Raw genomic sequence first — 20,484 nt, 5'->3', positions numbered from 1 at the left:
ATTTTATTTTCGTTAATAATTCCTTTAACTTTATTTCAGAAAAAATCAATAAAAGCGTTTGTTACTTCTGATTGTATTGTTAGGTAAATACATGTTTCAATGGAAATATGTTTGTAATCCATTGCTCGTGTACCTGATGAAAGATAACGCTGTTTTATTGTCTAATAAATCCAGATTAATTGAATCATTTCTGTTCATGTCNTTGGTAGGACACCTTCTCAGGCATGAAGGTCTAGTCAGAGACATATTAGAGGCAGAAACGGAAGTTAGGAGGGGCAGAGGTAGACCTAGATTAGATTGCTGTTCGTAAATAGGTAAGGATGTGGGATGTTCTAGTTTTAGGGTACTGAGCGGCATACCCTAGAGGTTTAGACCATTGCTTAGCATTCGGGAGGATTCCGGTTCGATTCCGAGCCCGTCTGCCTTGGTCCAAGTTTTTCTGTGGTTTCCTTGGTTCACTTAGGCAAATGCTGAGGCAGTAATATTCCACAGATAATCTTTCATTCTCTTCTGTCTTCATTTCGTCCGCCTCATCTTGCTCACCTGAATCACTACCCACCCATTCCCACGATTCCTGAAAGCAGGCTGAAGAGGGCCTTCTGCCCTACCTTCCGGAGTAGTCCGGAGGGACTGCCCGCCCACCAGCATGACTGGCTGGTGGGAATGAAACACCCGAAAAGTTTTTTAAGAAAAAAGTCTTGTTTTAGGGAAATGCGATGTTTAGCTCATGATAGATAGGAGTGGAGGTGCGTGTCCAACCAGTCTTAGGACTGACAACCTTATGATGATAATGAAACGATATTTATTTAAGTGGATTGTTTTAAATTACTAGAAGCAACTAATGTACTTGCAGGCCAAATACTTCTTCGTTCGTGTAAATCAAGGACATAGTTACAACCTATAATTTTATTTGATCAAAAATGCAAGGTGCGCGCGTGAAATCATTTTATAGCGACAATCATGTCATTCATCATGAATATTACTGACACTTGTACGGACAAAAAATACATGCAAATTTAAATATGTAGTTATAAATAAAATCAATGATGAACACTACAACATTACAACTAAAAAGGTTATCAAGGTGTGGTTTTTATTCGTAAATGCTTTAAAAATATTTCAGTGAGAACTTCCGGTAAATGTTTCGTTAATTCACTGTATGATCATATAATAGGAAACGCACCAACGAAACCGAAACTGCATTTGCTAAGAATAGCGAAACGTTTGCAGTTAAGCAAAGGACGAAGCAACATTACCCAGAAACTCAATTTGTTTCAGATGATGATCAAATTTCAATTCCTTTTATTGTGAATTTACTTATATAAAATAGGTATCACCTTTTCTATTTTATTTAGTAAAAAGTAAATTAGAAAAAAAGGTGTGCGCTCTGATTGCATAATTCTATTCAAAGCTTTTTACAACTTTAAATAGGATTTTCCTGTGTGAGTCAGGGATATTAATTTTATGTAAGTTGTAAATTGATACCACATTTCGTTTATATGTTAGAGAAGTCCTTGGTAGACGAACAGACCGGCAGCATTATCACATGAGGATGTTAGACTCTTCCAGAGGCGAAATCCCAAAAATACAAATTCGACTATCTACTGTCTAATTGTTAACATTAGCCCAAAACCGCAGAAAGGTATCTATCGGTGGGTATAGTGTTCTGTTCGCCTCTAGAATAAAAAGTTTTGCAATATATGAAATTTTTATGTTTGCGATAGCGGTTAGTACTGAAGTAGTAGAAGTAAATGTCCTGTTGTTGTTGTTCGTCGACTTCCTTCTAGCGCGTCAGGAAACAATAACTCGACGGGCGTGTTTGATGAAGATTGAAAGTGGCTCTACGAGCATTGTTCGAAAATACGAATTTAGACAACGAATGCAGTGAAGGAAAGAGTGCAGAATCGGAAATGACATCTGCTTACCCCGCTTCTTTACGAACAGTTATTTCTCTATTTATTTCTCTGCATAAATCGGATAAAGCGACCCAGTTTGCAGTCGTTGCTTTGTAGAATCCTTGAATAAATCGATACTGTAATATGTTTAAGACATTCCTGCGTTGGCTACTGAGTCATTTGTTGGAATGAGATAAAACAATTACAATCAGTAATAATATTCAATATACTTACAGAGCGTTTTATTCTGTTTGAATGTTGCTTCTGAATTATCTCATTAGAGCTTTTGAGTTTTATTGGTTAAAGTAAGGATCTCTTGTATTTTGTTACAATTGTTTGAGGAAAAGTGAAATTGTGATATCGGCTTGAGATCAAATCGTCAAATAACTGCGAATTGGACCGGCTTTAGGCTACTTTCACACAATGCGATAACGACTAGATTTACTGCACGCGACTTGTCGTATCGTATCGGAACGCTGCTTTCACATTGTGCGACTAAATATTGTTTCGACAACGTTAAATGCGAGCCTACCTATCCTCCCAGCATTGTCTGGTTTATAGTCCAGTCAAATGAGGGAAATGGCTGAAGAGTACCTTATAATGGAGAAAATGATTGAAACACGGGTCAGTTTATCGGAAATTTCGTGAGGAACACGAATATGTAAATGAATATCATTTGCCCGGCGTAGGAGGAGGGAGAAAATTCGGTCACGATACCCCCAAAAGCTACCATTTAAAACAGGTAGCCAGGTAGATGCCTGTGCACGAAAATTAGCGATAAACGAAACTATTTATCGTTGTTTACGGTAATTTCATATCATGAGGTATTCAATATGATTATACGTAGCATGTATAAGGTGGTCGGCAATTTTTAAAAACATTTTTACTGTACCCCTTTATGACATAAAATCTAATCGAACCTGTCGAACAAATAAAACTCTGGGTTTTGGTTTGCATCGCACCAAAATGACTTTCGATCTTGACTGACCACCTTGATAGATATATCCTCTAGTCTACAGACAGGGGATATTTACTTATTGTCGTAGGTTTTTTTTGAATCTGCACATATTTTCAATTATAATTCTAANAAAATTCGCGAAAATTTTTAAAAAATTCAAAATAATTAAAAATTTAAAATTGATAATTTATCTTAATCAGTTAAACTATCTTTTCAGAGAATACAAAATTTTTATCCATTATTTCATTGTTTTTTTTTAATCGGAATGTATTTGCAACATTTTTTACTGCAACGATTTTAATATCGGATCGCATCAGCGTGAAAACGTTCGCTTTAAATACATTTATTTTGGATATACTTTTGTGTCGTTGCAATTTACTGCATGCAGTAAATCGTGTCGTTATCGCACAGTGTGAAAATGGCCTTATGTTATGAAATTTTCTCGCACAGCATCAAAACTGTGTCAATAATAGGATTGTATAGAAAAATCACATCGATTTTCTTGTAAATACGTACATGCCACTATTGTTTACAACATCATTTTAAACTCAGAAGTAAACGTAAGGAAGTATGTTTTTTTCAAAATTACTAAGTGTCTCAAATAAAAATTATTATAATCTCTTGTTAATCATCGGCCCCTTCAAACTAAATGACACTAAAAATAAGTACTATAACAACCGTTTCACGTTATCAGGTTTCATCCAACAGGTTCCGAATCGGATAGTTAGTTGAAATTTACTCACACACTATCCGGCTTAGGTAATAAACAAAACATCAAATTGCCGGACAAATTAAATCGTGAAACGTATATATACAAGTTAGTAGTGTATGTTTACACACTTTTCAATTTCTTTTAATCAGATTTTGACTAGGTAGTTGAGAGTTTAAAATGAGCAGTGAATACTGTACGAGTATCAAAATGGACACCAAAATTTTTATTTAGGCAGCTAAGGCACACCCATGTCTTTGGGACCGATTCGATGCTGATTGTAACACTGGATTAAAATAATGGATGGAAAAACGAGCACTTCAGTTAAAGATAATGAGAGAATACTCAATCTAAAGCAGTTCATGATAAAGAGTTGCAAAAATGCCAAATTATAGTTTCTTTCGTTTCTTAATGATTGTACCGAAAATCTATTATATTACATCCTCATTTTCCAATATCGTTAAACTTTTTTAATATCAAAGTCAGTTTCTTCTATATGAATGTACGAGTCCGTACACTATAAATTGTTAGAATTGTTAGAAAATAAGAAATATACCAATAAAAACTAGTGAAAATTAAAATTAAAAAAAATCGATGATTTTTTCAAAATAGTCACGATTCCTATCAACGTTGGTATATAGGGTTATAACTTATATAAAAATTAGAGCCGAAAAGCTGGAGGAAGTGGCTGATTTTCTGAAAAGAAAAAGTAAGAAGCGTCTGAAATGTGGTGCTAGGAAGATGTTAAAAATACCGTAAATAGAAATGGTATTGAGAACATGAAGGGATATTAGAAAAATAGGAGAACAGCAGAATGGAAGAAAAAAAGCAGGACTTACGAAGGGTAGAGCCAGTTCTAGATTAGATAGCTATTCGCAGATAGTTAGAGATGTAGGTTGCTTTAGTTTTCGAGAAATGTCAAGATTGGTTTAAGTTAGAAATATGAGGTGATCTTCACCCCGAAGACTGATTCAATAAGAAGATCTTACGATGGACAGAGGATTATGTATTTATAAATTATTCTAATTGAAATTCTAACTGTTTCCGTATTTTTCAATTATTTGTTATTTAGAGTAGGCCAACGAATACTAGTTAAGTAAAAGTAGAAAGCGATCAAAGCAGTCAATTTTAGATTTTAGTGTATAAATGTAAAAATGTGTTTTGCTTCTTTCCGTAGAATTTACGTGGTGTATTTTAAGCTCGCCTTTGATTATTTGCCTTCTTAAATTAAATAAACAATAATTTATTGGTATTTCTAAAAGTGGTAGGAGATAAAATCTAGCTTTGCGTAAGCGTGTTGATTTTAAACGGAATTTGGAAAAAGACTAATTGGCCCGTTGCCGCTAACAACATAAATCACTACTTTCATCTAAACTAAACTGTCAAACTTTAAAACTTTATGCTCAACTTAAGATTTGAACAAACTTTCTTTTTCTGTTTTTCTTTTTAGTTTATCTTATTTGCACGAACATTCGAATTGGAAATTGAAATCGTTTGTAAATAAGCAAAGACAATTCTAGGACAAAATCCCATGTAATTTCTTCTTCTCTACCGTTTTACCCCCTCCACTCCTTCTCTAACGTCTAGGCCTTCAGCCATCTTTGACAACTACCATCGTCAGCCATCTTTGACAGCTGTCATCGTCAGCCATCTTTGACAGCTGTAATCGTCAACCATCTTTGACAGCTGTCATCGTCAGCCATCTTTCCATCTTTGACAGCTGTCATCGTCAGCCATCTTTGACAGCTGTAATCGTCAACCATCTTTGACAGCTGTCATCGTCAGCCATCTTTGGCAGTTCTCATCGTCAGCCATTTGACAGCTGTCATCGTCAACCATCTTTGACAGCTAGAAAGGTTTGTTTGTTTTACGACTCACTTAATGACAAATCACTTATGATGAACAAAATTTAATATTCTGTTTGAACTTCCTGTTGAGTATAATTATTTTTATGTGGTTCTAAGGAATTGTCTGTAATTAAAACTTGCATATAGTAATGCAGTACGAACCTCATATCAGTGATGTTGGCTTTTTTTTGTCTCATATGACAAGGAATTTTTATGAAAATTAGCCCAATTCTATAATAATATAAGAATCTAGTTGTAACGCTTAACATATTAAAATAAAGACTTTACGAGAAAGTCGATGTATTAGTGAATTAATTTTTACCTACTATAGATTACTGTAAATTAATGAGAAAAATTTGCTGCCGCAGTTACTCCTTCGCATGGAATTGAACATGGGCCCCTGGTTTTACAATTATAGGTACGGGGCCTTTATAAAGAACACTTGAATGTAGTAAATTTTTGTTGTTCCGTGAGTATATACTCACTTCGCATTTTTCGAATTCTTATTAGTGATTAAGGTGATCTTCATAGTCAATAGCTTTTGTACTTAAAGTATTATGTTAGGGATTTTTACTAATCAACTAAAAGTAAAACAAAATTATTGATATGCACGGGAAGAAAAAGTAGGGAAAGAGCTAACGTAAAGATAGGAGACAAAGGATTAGAAGAAGTAGCTAGGAGGTCAGATAAGTCAGGACGGAAGGAGTAGTAGGGATATAAAGCAGAGGATAGCGCAGAGTCGAGTCGCCTTCAATAAAAAGAAGTCACAGCTGTGCCCGCGAACGGTTAATTTAAATATTCGAAGAAGGCTGTTAAAGGTGTATGTTTGGAGCGGGGCGCTGTACGGGTGCGAAACATGGACGGTAGGCGTGGCGGAAAAGAATAGATTAGAAGCGTTCGAAATGTGGTGTTACCGGCGAATGATGAGAATACCATGGAGAGAGAAGGTTAGAAATGAAAGAATAAAATAGAGGACTATGGAAGTCAATAAAAAATAGGCGAGATAGGCAGGTAGTCGTAAAGGTCTAGTCAGAGACATGATAGAGACAGAAACAGGCGTTATGAGGAGTAGAGGTAGTCCGCAAATAGATAAGGATGTGGGATGTTCTAGTTTTAGGGAAATGCGAAGATTAGCTCAGAATAGTAAGGAGTGGAGATGCGTGTCCAACCAGTCTTAGGACTGACGACCTTATTATGATGACTAATGAAACAATTGATTTTTCATTATATGTAACTCATTATTTTCTTTTGTAAAGAATTATTGAATTCGTTGAATTATATGAATTTACTTTGGTGGTCTCAATTCCTTTTCAGCTTTTGTTTCTGTGAAAATAAATTTAACGGATTATAACAGTGATTTATTAATGTAAAGGATAATTACAGGCGGCATAAATCTCACTGGATGTCGGCTGTCGTTGTTACGTTCGTATGACATTTGTGAAATTGAAATTAATATCTTTTAAATCTGAACGTGTGTATATTCATACTTATTACCCTTATTGTCACTTCATTATTTGTAAGTGTAAATTATTCTGTCTGGAAGACAATTGGTAAAACTTGAGTTATCGTCAGCTATTTTCTTGAAGGCCGTACAATACGAAAACTTCTCACAATATTAAAAATGTAAGAATACGCAATTGGCTACGTATTCATTAATATTTACATATTATGTCTGTCAAATATGAAATAAATATACGGCGATACATACACATAAATATAAGTACGTAGTAGATATTATATATAATAATGCTTTACCGTATATTTGTATGCAACATAACAATACATTAGAGAACCACAAGATTTCGATGGATAGCGCTTAATTGTAATACGTGCTGGGCGCTGGTAGAAAATACGGTTTTATCAGCGACTGCAAATTATTTGTATTTAAGTCGAAAGAAATAGACTATTAAGATAATATAAATATCGGAAAATACTATATATGGGATCCATTTCGCAAAAAATAAAATCGTATCGATCGAGGTCGACAATCGATAGTTACTGACTAGATCACAAGAAAACGTAAATAGGAACATCAGGGATAATTCGAAAACTATGATTTACTGGTGAATAATTGCAGTCTGGGTTGTTATTGTGTTTAAAAACTTAAATTGACTTGTGAAAAATAACTTCAGCATTGAATTTGTTCATAAGAAGATTTTGGACTGAGACTAGTATAGTGATAAGCAAGGCAAGACCAAGACTGACCCAGTCGCATCAGGGTTGTCTAACGAAAGAACTTTTTTATATTCGAAATATGTAGTTGAAATGTTACGTAGCAGTGAGCTTGAAGATTTACGTCTACCTCGTTTTCATTGCGAATTTCATGCATAGAATTAATGTGGACCGAAGCAATGTCACCGCTACTTTTTAATCTATGCATCGAAGATCAACGCGATCAACATCGTTAAAGACAGTACAACTGTAGGGATAGATATACAGGAGCAAAAGATTAGTATGCATAGATTTGCAGATGATATAGCAGTATCTGTTAGAATCCAGCATGGAGGAGTTAGAAATAGCTTTAAATAAAATGGATGCGGTACTAACAAAACAGTACAGTAAAAGTTCCTTATTCACGGTTTCTTTATTCACGTTTTCATTATTCGCGGGTGAACAAATTGAAACCCAGTTTCTATATTCGCGGCTAAAAATTTCATTATTCGCGGATGCAATCGGTAAACAGAAAAGAATTCGGTGTCATTTAATAATGGGATTGACCGCAATAGACCGCTCGTGCCTAGTATGAATTTTTCTGAAAACATGGGTTTCTTTTCTAAACATTGTGATTTAACGTTGCGAGATAAATATGTGATTTTTTGTATGGTAACAGATAAAAGCTCATACTAACTCGGTACGTTTTTGATTTTCAATAATATTATTGACTATATAGTCATTAAAAGCTTTTACAAGTGCTAAAAGTTGATGCTTCTTGTAGGACACGTATTTTCAATAGATTATAAAAAATTTAAAAATGGCCTACCACAGGCTTTAGAACAAAGCTTTATCTATCTTACTACAAAATTTCAAACCTCTGTTCCAAAAACTCATATCTACAACCGATAAGCATGTTTTCACTCTACGGCGCGTGTACTACTGAATCCCCTTAATGTGTCGGCATCTTTTGAGTATATACAGTTGGCACGTGCCGAATTCGGTGTTATTTTTTTAACGTAACAGCATCTTTTGAGTATTATTGGTTCATGGCGAAGCGACTTTTATAAAAGATGTAACCGAGTGGACTAATTTCAAAATTCAAAACAAGAAAAAATCACCAAATTTTTTAAACTCTTGCCTAAAGCTGATTATAACGATTAATTTTAATTGCGAATTTATCAGTACATTGATTTTAATTTGATACATATTGGTTTTATTTTGAAACCTTAGAACGTATCCCCTATGATTCCATACTAATTAGCATTCCATATCCACGATTTCTGTATTCGCGGTATATTTATGGAACGAATACCCCGCGAATAAAGAGCTTTTACTGTACTGTATGAAAATAAATAAATGTAACACAAAAAGACTGGTATGCAAGGGAAGGAAAAGTAAGAAAAGACCGAATATAAAGATTGGAGACGAAAAATTAGAAGTGGTCGATTTTAGGTATCTAGAAAGTCAGATAAGTCAGGACGGAAGGAGAAGTAGGGATTTAAAGCAGAGGATAGCGTAGGGTCGAGTCTCCTTCAGTAAAAAGAAGTCACTTCTATGCTCGCGAACGGATAATTTAGGAATTCGAAAAAGGTTGTTAAGAGTGTATGTTTGGAGCACGGCGCTGTACGGGTTCGAAACATGGACAGTGGACGCGGCGGAAAAGAAAAGCTTAGAAGCGTTCGAAATGTGTTGTTACAGGCGAATGATGAGGATACCGTACATAGAGAAGGAGAGAAATGAAGAGGTATTAGAAAGAATAGGAGAATAGAGGACTTTCAGGCATGGAGGTTTAGTCAGAGACATATTAGAGGCGGAAATGGGAGTTGGGAGGGGTAGTGGTAGACCTAGATTAAATTACTGTTCGCTCGCAAATAGGTAAGGATGTGGGTTGTTGTAGTTTTAGGGAAATGTGAAGATTAGCTTAGGTTAGGAAACAGAGGAGGTGCGTGTCCAACCACTGACGCTTAGGACTGACGACTTTAAGATGATGATGATGAAGCTAAAGTTTATCAAAGTAAACATTTGAGAAGGTATTTACTGGCAATATGGTAAAAAATTTTTTGGTCAAGATTTCACCCAAATTTAGCAAGAATGTAATATATTACGCTTTTGAATTTTTTTCTGTCGTTGCCATACATTCCTAAGTAACTAAATGAAATGGAATAGACAATATTAACAATTTCGTGAATTAGGTAAAATTTTATTTCTCCGTTCTTCTTTTAAATATTTATAGAAGAATATTTCTAATACCTACCCCGTTATAAAAGTAATAATTACTCAATCTTTAGTTGCAGAATCAGTATTTGATCTATTATAATTGACTTTATACCGCAAAAGTTTTCAGTCTAATGAAGGCAAGTTGAAAGGAAACTTTTTACTTTTCCCACTAACTTAATTTCAACTTAGCTTCATCGCAGTAATAAAGTTTTTATCGATTTTGAAAGATTAAAAACGCGAACACCACTGGAAGTTAATTCTCTTTTAAAGTATCTCCTATTTCTTTATGTGAAACATTCTAAAAGATTTTGGTTTATTTTTTGCGTTTGTCCATAAAATAAACGTATTTGGCAGAATCCAATAGTTCTCAGAGTCGATCAAATGGAATGGAACGTGTTGATGACGATATCGTACGCAGCCAAAACCCGCTATCGTGAAGGTCTTAAAAAATGATACGAAATGTGACGCGATGTCTAATATATCGTTTCAATTTCCTCGGTTACGTTTCCTTTTTTCCTTGATAAATGTTGTCCGGCGATGTTTCCTTAAAAAGGCGAAGTTAGAATTGACTGTAGCAGCTTGAAACTAGAACTTATATTACCTACTTACGTAAGGATTCTATTGTGCAGGGGCGGACTGGGACTATGAAAGGACCCGGGAATTGTAGGAGTCAAAAGGCTTTTAAAGTCGTCTGAAAAAAAAGCTCAACGTTGATTTTTTTATTTATGTATTAACTAAACACAACTACCTTTTGTTGGTATCATTTATTGGTATCGAAAAATTTAATTGATAACTGGAAAAAACTCAAAACTGTCCCTTTGGGAAAATATGAACGTAAATATGAAAACGCTAAAACGTTTTCTGACACTAAATAAATGAAGATGAAGCAAACTACGATTTTTTCCTTTTTAATAAAAGGATTAAAAAAATCGTAGCTGGTTATATTTTTCTTGTGGCGCGATTGTCGCGGATGTAGAACGAATTGTACTTACAGTAATGAACCTGGTGTGTTTCCATCCGGGCCTTTTGGCCGTGGTCCGTGGAATTTTACTTTTCCAAACGTTTCGCCGTTCTTTGCATCTTCAGTGGTGATTGGGCAGGTGCTGAGTCGTAACTGGAAAAGTAAAATGCCACGGATCACGGTCAAAAAGCCCGAAAGAAAACACGGCATCGATATACGCCGGCCGTGAAAGCCTAAGAACTACATCAATGAACCTGCGCGCACTTGCGACTACTTTGTGGCAACCCAATGATTATCACCTGCTGTTTTGTGAATAATGAATGAATACGTTGTGGTTATCAAACGAGTCATATTATGCATCTTTTGTTGCAAAGGAAGAAGAAACGTCATATAGTGTTTTGGATACGGAAAAAATTATATCCGAAATTGAAAAAAGAAAATTGCCGTTTTACTAATCTCTGATTTATGATAGGATGGAACCAATACTGCTTCTTCTACTTCCTTTTAGTATTATTAGCATTTATTCGTAATAACAATGCCATAATACACATTGTTTTTGTGACGCTCATTTTGAAAATGACTAAAAGCTGCGATTATTTGGTCGCAAGTGCGTGCATCGGTTTTATTTCCTGCGACCGCAGCGACTAAAAAATCGTAGTGCGCACTAGGCCTTACGCATTTATTTGAATTTGATGATTACTACCTGCAACGGAAAACGCTTCAACATTAATAAAGTGCATAAAGACATTATTCTCTATAAAGTAAATCAAATAATTTATTCATGTGCTTTATATATTTAAATAAGTTTTGCTGATATGCAAACCTAGTAGGTGCGTTTTGTCGTTGTTGTTCCCAGGTTCGATTCCCGGCGAGGGTGTAACAAGCTGCAACAACTTTTCCTCATTAAGGTAGTCCGTTTAAGGCAGAATATTAATTCAAAAACGAATTTTTAAGTAATAAACTGCTTTTTAAATAAGTCAAACAACACAATGAGACAAGAACACCTAAATTATTTCACTTTAACGAGCATAGAAAATGCATTACATAGAAATATGATTTGACTAGTGTTAATTTTAATTCTTTTTTTCCTCATTAAGGTAGTCCGTTTAAGGCAGAATATTAATTCAAAAACGAATTTTTAAGTAATAAACTGCTTTTTAAATAAGTCAAACAACACAATGAGACAAGAACACCTAAATTATTTCACTTTAACGAGCATAGAAAATGCATTACATAGAAATATGATTTGACTAGTGTGAATTTTAATTCTTTTTTTAAATCCGATGTTTTATTTTATATAGCAAACTTAACACCAACGGTTCGTTTTGTTCGCATTTCCTACAAGACGTAAGCTTAATAATAATCCGGCTGATTGTTTTAGTTTTGTTTTTATGTTAAAAGTGAACCAGAAGAATTTACCAAAAAAAACTAATTCTTTTACAAAAAGTATTTGGGATAATATATGAAATTTTCTCAAGTTTATGTTGATGTCTCTTTTTGCCCTCTTATTTTTTCTACTACCCCCTTGAACTTTAACAACTGAATCAAGTTAGATTTATTAATGGGAAAGTTGAAAGTAAGAAGTACGGCGCTTAAATATAAAACTGAAAGCAAAGCAGTTACGAATGTATGTTTAAAAAAGCGGCGTTTGAATTCAGGAGGCTTGCAACGTTATATGATACATATATGCTTAGTTAATATTATCTTTAAAAGTCGAGGAGTGGTAACAAGGAAACGCGGCTGCTTCAGTGAATCGGAAACAGTTGCTTCCAACTTTTCAACATTTATGCTTAAATAATTCGAGGGACGGTATTATAATATCAAAAACGTTTATTTGCCGAGTGAAGTTTCGACCGGATCCCTTAGGAGTTCTGCTAACAAATCTAATTTTAAAATATTCATTCCATAGTTATACAACAGCCGCCGCATCGCGTCGCGGCGCGCCATCGTCGTACCGACTCATAAAAAAGACATTATAAAAGTTTTATAAGTTCCTGCTTGCCGCGGCAGATATTTCGCCTTACTACCGGAACAACCCTTACATAACTGGCGACGAGAAGCACCAAATTTATAACAATGCGCTCGTAATACAGCCGCACTTTTTGTTGTTACTTTCCACATACCACGTTTTAATGTCGCCAGGAAGCCTTTAATCATCTTTTTATCTCAATGACCAGACCGCTCGTCGCGCACGTGCTGCGATGGAGCTAATCGCTATTACATTAAAAACTATAGGCACTTTGCAATTTTATACGAATAGGGTTTGATGAGCAAATATAATATTACATATAAAAGAAATTATGAGTGCTGTCAGCACAGGGCAAAGTAGTATTACGTAGTTAGTATCAGCAATTTCTTATGCTGAAGTGTACGATGTGTTGCATACCTATTTACAAACAATTCCTTTAAATTTAATTTTTCAAACAATNAAACTACTCTTGTCATCGGTCTACTTCCGAACGTCCTTAACACAATCAATAAAATTATACATTTACTTATTTTTGAAGTCATACATATGGCAAACTGTTTACATATATTTAAAATTGTTTAATGTAAAGCCTTAAGGTGAAAGAATGCAATATACATACAACTGGATGCGTCATGGTTTACTAAAATTCCTGTGCTCATTGTTTTATGTGAAACGGTAGTAACCATTGACTCCGAAGATACAAAACGTCCTTTGTATGTATTATTATTATTTAGCATCTGCAGGATTTAATTTCGACCACTTGGTGCATGTAAAGCTAGCACGTAATAAGAAGATCGTTTTTGCGTTCGATGTTGGACACAAAAGAAATGAAATACGAGTTGACTTATCTTCTGGGAGGGCAGTAACACATACCCATGTACTTTTGGACAGGTATATCGGAAACTTAAGAAGGATACATGTGTCTACATGATACTTGCATCGTCTTCTTTTACGTGGGTTTATAACATACACAGGTACAACCAACCTATGTAGTTGCGCTTTCACGCCTCAGGTTCATTTCTGATGCTTTTCTCGCCAAATAATCTTCTTATTACTTACGAATGACCTGGGATGGGAACAGTAATATTATGGTCTTTCTTCAACGTAACCCTTGAAGCATTTTACTCCATGTGTTTGCGGCAAGTGAGATATTGCATAGTACTATCAGTGGCGGCAAGTCAGATGTTTTCTGGATAATAGACGCGAAAATAGGCAAAGTTTTTAGTTTACATTTAAATAGGGACATTTTGTGCAAGAAAGCGTATAATTATTGTGTTTGCTTAAAAAGCTTTCTAATGTTATAAACAACCCATGTAATGATCTTAACATACACGATAAATGCCTAAAAGGGAAGAGCTATGTGCGTGGCCGTCGTCCTCTGCCAGCGCGAGTGGGGAGCGGTTATCATCATAAGGTCGTTAGTCCTAAAACTGTTTGGACACGCACCTCTACTCTTTCCTATCCTGAGCTAAACTTCTCATTTCCCTAAAAATAGAATATCCCACATCATTAACTATTTGCGAACAGTAATCTAATCTAGGTCTACCTCTACCCCTCCTAACTCCCGTTTCTGCCTCTGATATGTCTCTGACTGGACCTTCATGCCTGAGAAGGTGTCCTACCAGCCTATCTCCCCTATTTCTTATTAACTTCCATAGAGTCGAGTCCTCTGTTCTCCTATTCTTTCTAATGCCTCTTCATTCCTAACCTTTTCTATCCACGTTATTCTCATCATTCACCTATAACACCACATTGCGGAGAGCGGTGATAGCCACAAATTTGCAGGTCCATCGCTCTCTACTCGTCACCTACTAGGAAATAGATCGTCAATCTACTGCTACTGAGTAAGTAATAAGACCCTAAGAATCCTCTAGTGCGGGAGAGGTTGATCTAATCTCACAAGGCTCAGCAGGCTTGGTACGCATGGGGATATACGCCGTTCACCCTTCGAGGTGCCTACTGTTACTTTTCCATATTTGGGATGGAATTACTGTCACTAGTCACATACGAGGTCTGTTCAAAAAGCATCGCGAATTTTGTGTTTTTTCAAAAATTATTTATTTGTTCATAAATATTTTGTTTTCCCAATCCTCGAAGCACTTCAAGAAATCATTTTTTCTAATCCTGTTCAGCTCCTCCTTCGATGTCGTCTTTATCTCCTCAATCGTAGAGTAGCGTCGTCCTTTCAAGGGCCTCTTCAGTTTCGGGAACAAGAAAAAGTGACAGGTGGCCATATCTGGTGAACACAACGATGTGTGAGCAAGGGCGTTTTCATGATACAAGTCAATTTTTGTTGTTCTACAAATCCGGGCGTTTCTGGCGAATTGATTCGCGCAAATTGCGCATAACTTACAGGTAATATTTCTTATTGACCGTTCTACTCTGTAGCAAGAACTCATGATGCACCACGCCCCTGCAATCGAAGAAAACTGTAAGCAAAGCACTTTTTCCTGTCTTACGTCAATCTTCGCAAAACTGGAGTAACCTTCATCTCTAACTACTAGCCAACAATGATCCAATAACCCAATGTAGGTCTACCTTTACATCTCTTAAGTCCCGTTTCTACTTCTAATATGTTTCTAACTAGCCTTTCATGCCTGAAAAGTTGTTCTACCAAATTATACTTCATCACTTTCTCTAGCGACGATCCCTTCCAATGTCTTGGATGTGCGCTAGCAAAATCGTAGGTAGGGAGAAAAAAGCTCATTTTACTCTCGCCTCTTGTTCATTAAACATACTTTTTCATACAGTACCTGCCAAAAGGTTTGTTCAATCATGAATAGTAGTGCGAGTCGAAAACAAGTGTTAAAGCCTTTAATATGTCTTCAAATATAAATAAACATCTCATTGATATTTTCACTAGTAAATGGTACCAATAACAGTACATTTGAGCAATGCAATTGTAGTGGATAAAATGGTCAATTTTTCCGTGCAGTACTGTACGGATTATACGCTNTTTTCATGATACAAGTCAATTTTTGTTGTTCTACAAATCCGGGCGTTTCTGGCGAATTGATTCGCGCAAATTGCGCATAACTTACAGGTAATATTTCTTATTGACCGTTCTACTCTGTAGCAAGAACTCATGATGCACCACGCCCCTGCAATCGAAGAAAACTGTAAGCAAAGCACTTTTTCCTGTCTTACGTCAATCTTCGCAAAACTGGAGTAACCTTCATCTCTAACTACTAGCCAACAATAATCCAATAACCGAATGTAGGTCTACCTTTACCTCTCTTAAGTCCTGTTTCTACTTCTAATATGTCTCTAACTAGCCTTTCATGCCTGAAAAGTTGTTCTACCAAATTATACTTCATCACTTTCTCTAGCGATGATCCCTTCCAATGTCTTGGATGTACGCTAGCAAAATCGTAGCTAGGGAGAAAAAACCCATTATACTCTCGACTCTTGTTCATTAAACATACTTTTTCATACAGTACCTGCCAAAAGGTTTGTTCAATCATGAATAGTAGTGCGAGTCGAAAACAATTGTTAAAGCCTTTAATATGTCTTCAAATATAAATAAACATCTCGTTGATATTTTCAGTAGTAAATGGTACCAATAACAGTACATTTGAGCAATGCAATTGTAGTGGATAAAATGGTCAATTTTTCCGTGCAGTACTGTACGGATTATACGCTCCTCACCGGTTAAGAGTTTGGCCGAGAGTTGTCTCCTTCCTTTTCTGGCCTACTTCTGTTCTTTTCTACTTAGCGCCAATCAAACCGAAGGTCACATCGCTACAGAAACTAAACGAAGTATATCTCGTCTATTTCTTATTGACTTCATTAACGTCCTCTGTGTTTTTACTCTTTCTAATACCTCCTCACAGCTAACTTATTCTGTTTTGTGCATAATAAGCTTGTTAATTAATTGTAACAGACGTAAATAAAAGCAAATCATATTGTTTATATAGGTATAAATGACACTATAATAAAAGATCACTATTACTGAAATAACGAATGTTCACAAACATTGGCACAACTAAAAAAACGAAATTTTTGTTAAATCGTATTCAGACTATGATCTCATATTTCAAAAATTTCTATTATATTTTAATAGTTTAAACTTTAAAACGTACTGAAATTCTAAGTAACCAGGAAAAACATTATCTTCTGTAGGTATATTCTAAGTGGGGGACTCTAATTTATTGATTTTATACAAAGTTTAATATTCCGCATTTTGGATTTCACAGTTGTAGTCATAAGGCTCAATTTTATGAGGTACCTTTTCTGTCCAATAAAAATTAATTATAGTGAAAAGAAGAAGGACATGGTTTTTCACGGTTTTATAGCATTTTTACAGCCAACATTACGTCTTTTTTTTAGTGAAGTTGCTCACGTAAATTATTTCTGCATAATTCATGATCATTTCGTACATTTTATGAACCGAAAGATGTCAGCTAACTAAACGTACATAACATGTGGTTTGGATTTTTAAATTACACTATGCGACAATTGCAAAGTATGACAGAAGATTTTTAATAACTGTATTGACATGATGCCAAAAATTTATATGTGAATATTTTAATATTTCTTTTTATTGAGCTAAATGGTAAAATTTGAAGATATTCTATTTTTATATTACAAAAACGTGAAAATTATGTGCAATTGTTATATTATTAATGCAGTATCTATTTTGGACAAAATGTTAAATATACTTAAAAATGTAGGGATGAAATAAAATAATTCGAAGTGGTCTGTATTCTGTCGAAACTGCCAGACGCGGATCGCGATTTCGATCTTTTTGGATCTCATCAGCGCGTCGCAGACAGCTCAAAAATGTAGCATCGTGCTACAGATGGCGTTTACTGCGCCATTTGTAGTACTTACTAAAATGTAGGGATGAGTTACAAATATATAAGAGTGATACTTAGTTTGTATAAAGAGCAACAGGCAGTTATAGAGCTGGGGCTGCAACGTAGAGAAGTAAATATTAGGAAGGGACTCAGGGATGCACACTGTCACTGCTACTTTTTAGTCTATACATGGAAGATGCGATTAACATCATTAAAGACAGTACAACTGTAGGGATAAATATACAGGGGCAAAAAATTAGTATGCTTAGATTATCAGATGATGTAGCAGTATTAGCATCTAGCAAGGTGGAGTTAGAAATAGCTTTAAATATAAAACAGAGGATAGCGTAGGGTCGAGTCGCCTTCAATAAAAAGAAGTCATCTCTATGCTCGCGAATGGTTAATTTAGAAATTCGAAAAAAGTTGTTATAGGTGTATGTTTGGAGCACGGCGCTGTACGGGTGCGTAACATGGACAGTGGGCGAGGCGGAAAAGAAAACGTTAGAAGCGTTCGAAATGTGGTGTTACAGGCGAATGATGAGGATACTAAATATAGAGATAGAGAAGGTTAGAAATGAAGAGATATGAAGAACAGAAAAACAGATGACTCTATGGAAGTCAATAAGAAATAGTGGACACCTTCTCAAGTATGAAGGATTAGAGGTAGAAACGGAAGTTAGGAGAGGTAGAGGTAGACCTAGATTAGATTACTGTTCGCAAATAGTTAAGGATGTGGGTTGTTCTAGTTTTAGGGAAATGCGAAGATTAGCTCAGGATAGGCAAGAGTGGAGATGCATGTCAAACCAGTCTTAGGACTGACGACCTTATGATGATGTAGTATCTCCTGCTATAAACGTGATTATATAAGCTTCTAAGAAATTCAAAATAAATTGTAATGAAGGGTATGAGATTGTTTTTCAAGCAAGCTACCCTTGCTATCAGGTAGTAAGAAAACAAACGCTTGGTTGTTTATGTATCTTTCCGGAAAAGGAAGATGACATGAAAGGAAATTAAACTCCCTGAAACGGTAAAATAACAAAGGTTAAAATGTTAACGGCGTTCTAACGATTCGCAAGAACACCGAAAATTGGGGGACCTAATTTACTTATGTATATTTATGAAAAGGATGTCTCACCCCGACACGATTTCGGGTCCGAACCGTTTGGCACTAAAAATTCACGCAAATTGCACAAGACTTTCTTTATAAAGCCCCGTCCTTTCGTATCTGCGACTCGCACGATGCTCGGTGGTGCCTGGGGCCCAAAATACTCAATTTGAAATATGTTTTAGCTCTCGGTGTAGTATGAATGCAAAATTCAGCTTAGGCTCGGTAGTATGGAGCACGGACTCATCACGTTCACTCACGGCTCGGATCCGAAACGGTGTAGCGTAAACCACCCTTTACTCAGAAGGTTTAACAACACTAGTAAGCACATATTTGCTCAACAAGTAAGGAACTGATTAGAAATCTATAGAAAGGAAGCTATGGCCGTATTNTTTCGGGTCCGAACCGTTTGGCACTAAAAATTCACGCAAATTGCACAAGACTTTCTTTATAAAGTCCCGTCCTTTCGTATCTGCGACTCGCACGATGCTCGGTGGTGCCTGGGGCCCAAAATACTGAATTTGAAGTATGTTTTAGCTTTCGGTGTAGTATGAATGCAAAACTCAGCTTAGGCTCGGTAGTATGGAGCACGGACTCATCACGTTCACTGACGGCTCGGATCCGAAACGGTGTAGCGTAAACCACCCTTTATTCAGAAGGTTTAACAACACTAGTAAGCACATATTTGCTCAACAAGTAGGGAACTGATTAGAAATCTATAGAAAGGAAGCTATGGCCGTATTATTTATTGTTAATTTACGAAATTTGCGAATATAAAGAGCATTTTGTATTGTGACATTTAAAAAGATTGTTAACCATAATCCGTTACGGTCTGAATATTTTCTCATCTGTGTTATGAATAGCTTAGTAAAATTCATACGGGATTCTGTCAGTGCCGGATCACTGCGCAAGCCCACATGGCTCGAGCCTGGAACTTTATCCGTTAAAAGGACTTCAAAATTCTGTTCTAAAAAAAGTATATTATCGTATTTTATAGTAAAAAGGATTAATGGGCAATAGGAAACGTAAGTGTATAAAAGTATACAGGGTGTAACAGAAATAAGCACCGAGCTTTGGAGGGTGTAAACCAGATGCAATTTACAATCTGAAGCCAGTCCAATGCGTGAATTGGAAACATAAATGTTTACCACATAGCGTAATGCTATAAAAACTCTACAGCTACATGAATGGAGAATGTAAACATTGCCGATAAGATAAACAATTTAGCACTACACGTAATGTTTAAACTAAATAAATTAAATAAGTACATTACAGGCAGCATTATATAAATGTACGAACACAGAAGGAAGAAAAAATTTACTTATGCCACGTAAACATTAGTCGGTAATTGAGGACCATACGGATTTTATTTTATTATATTTAAGACAAATTTCCACACCACTATCGAGGTTTTGCCAAGGCGCGTTATCTTTTTTGCAAATGGTAGTAAGTAAACATGTCTCTAAAAATTTCGCACCACACATTTACCAAAAACAGTTCTTGAAATCACGTAGGATGTTCGACATGCGAATTTGCGTCGCACCAAGAGTGGTTATTGTGAAAATTCAAAATTCCGTCCTTCGTGAAGCAAATTTGTCATATTTGTCTGTAAAAAACTCTAACGTGGAAAGAATTAGGGGTAAAGGTGTAGATGATGGTCCTCACCTCCGAAGGGGGTGAGGGGGTGCGGGTGGGGCATCGGAAGAGGAGGTCTCCCCCACCACTGTACCATAAAAAGTTCGTGGCGGTCTCACCCCCATAAAAAGTTATGGGGCTTCAAAGTTAGTAAATATGCCAATTTTTATACATTTCTAGGCATGTAAATATTTATATAGTCATTCTTAAACAATATTCAAAGGTAAAACTAATG

At 35.7% G+C, this 20,484-nt stretch overlaps 1 protein-coding gene and 1 long non-coding RNA gene across 2 annotated transcripts in view; one reads left to right on the top strand and one right to left on the bottom strand.

Annotated features, from left to right (window-relative positions):
* LOC108739379 (division abnormally delayed protein) overlaps window positions 1-20,484 on the top strand; it is a 454,546-nt gene that overhangs the window by 95,205 nt on the left and 338,857 nt on the right. The gene's annotated exons all lie outside the window — the stretch shown is intronic.
* LOC108739380 lies at window positions 9,776-10,638 on the bottom strand. The gene is made up of 3 exons (XR_001938143.1): window positions 10,529-10,638; window positions 10,382-10,471; window positions 9,776-10,324 (listed from the first exon to the last, which is right to left on the bottom strand). It is a non-coding gene; the product is annotated as an uncharacterized LOC108739380 (long non-coding RNA).

The sequence above is a fragment of the Agrilus planipennis genome, unplaced genomic scaffold (genome assembly GCF_000699045.2).
Source record: "Agrilus planipennis isolate EAB-ADULT unplaced genomic scaffold, Apla_2.0 scaffold82, whole genome shotgun sequence".
In the NCBI taxonomy this organism is placed as follows: Eukaryota; Metazoa; Arthropoda; class Insecta; order Coleoptera; family Buprestidae; genus Agrilus; species Agrilus planipennis.
This window is presented reverse-complemented; position numbering and strand designations above follow the sequence as displayed.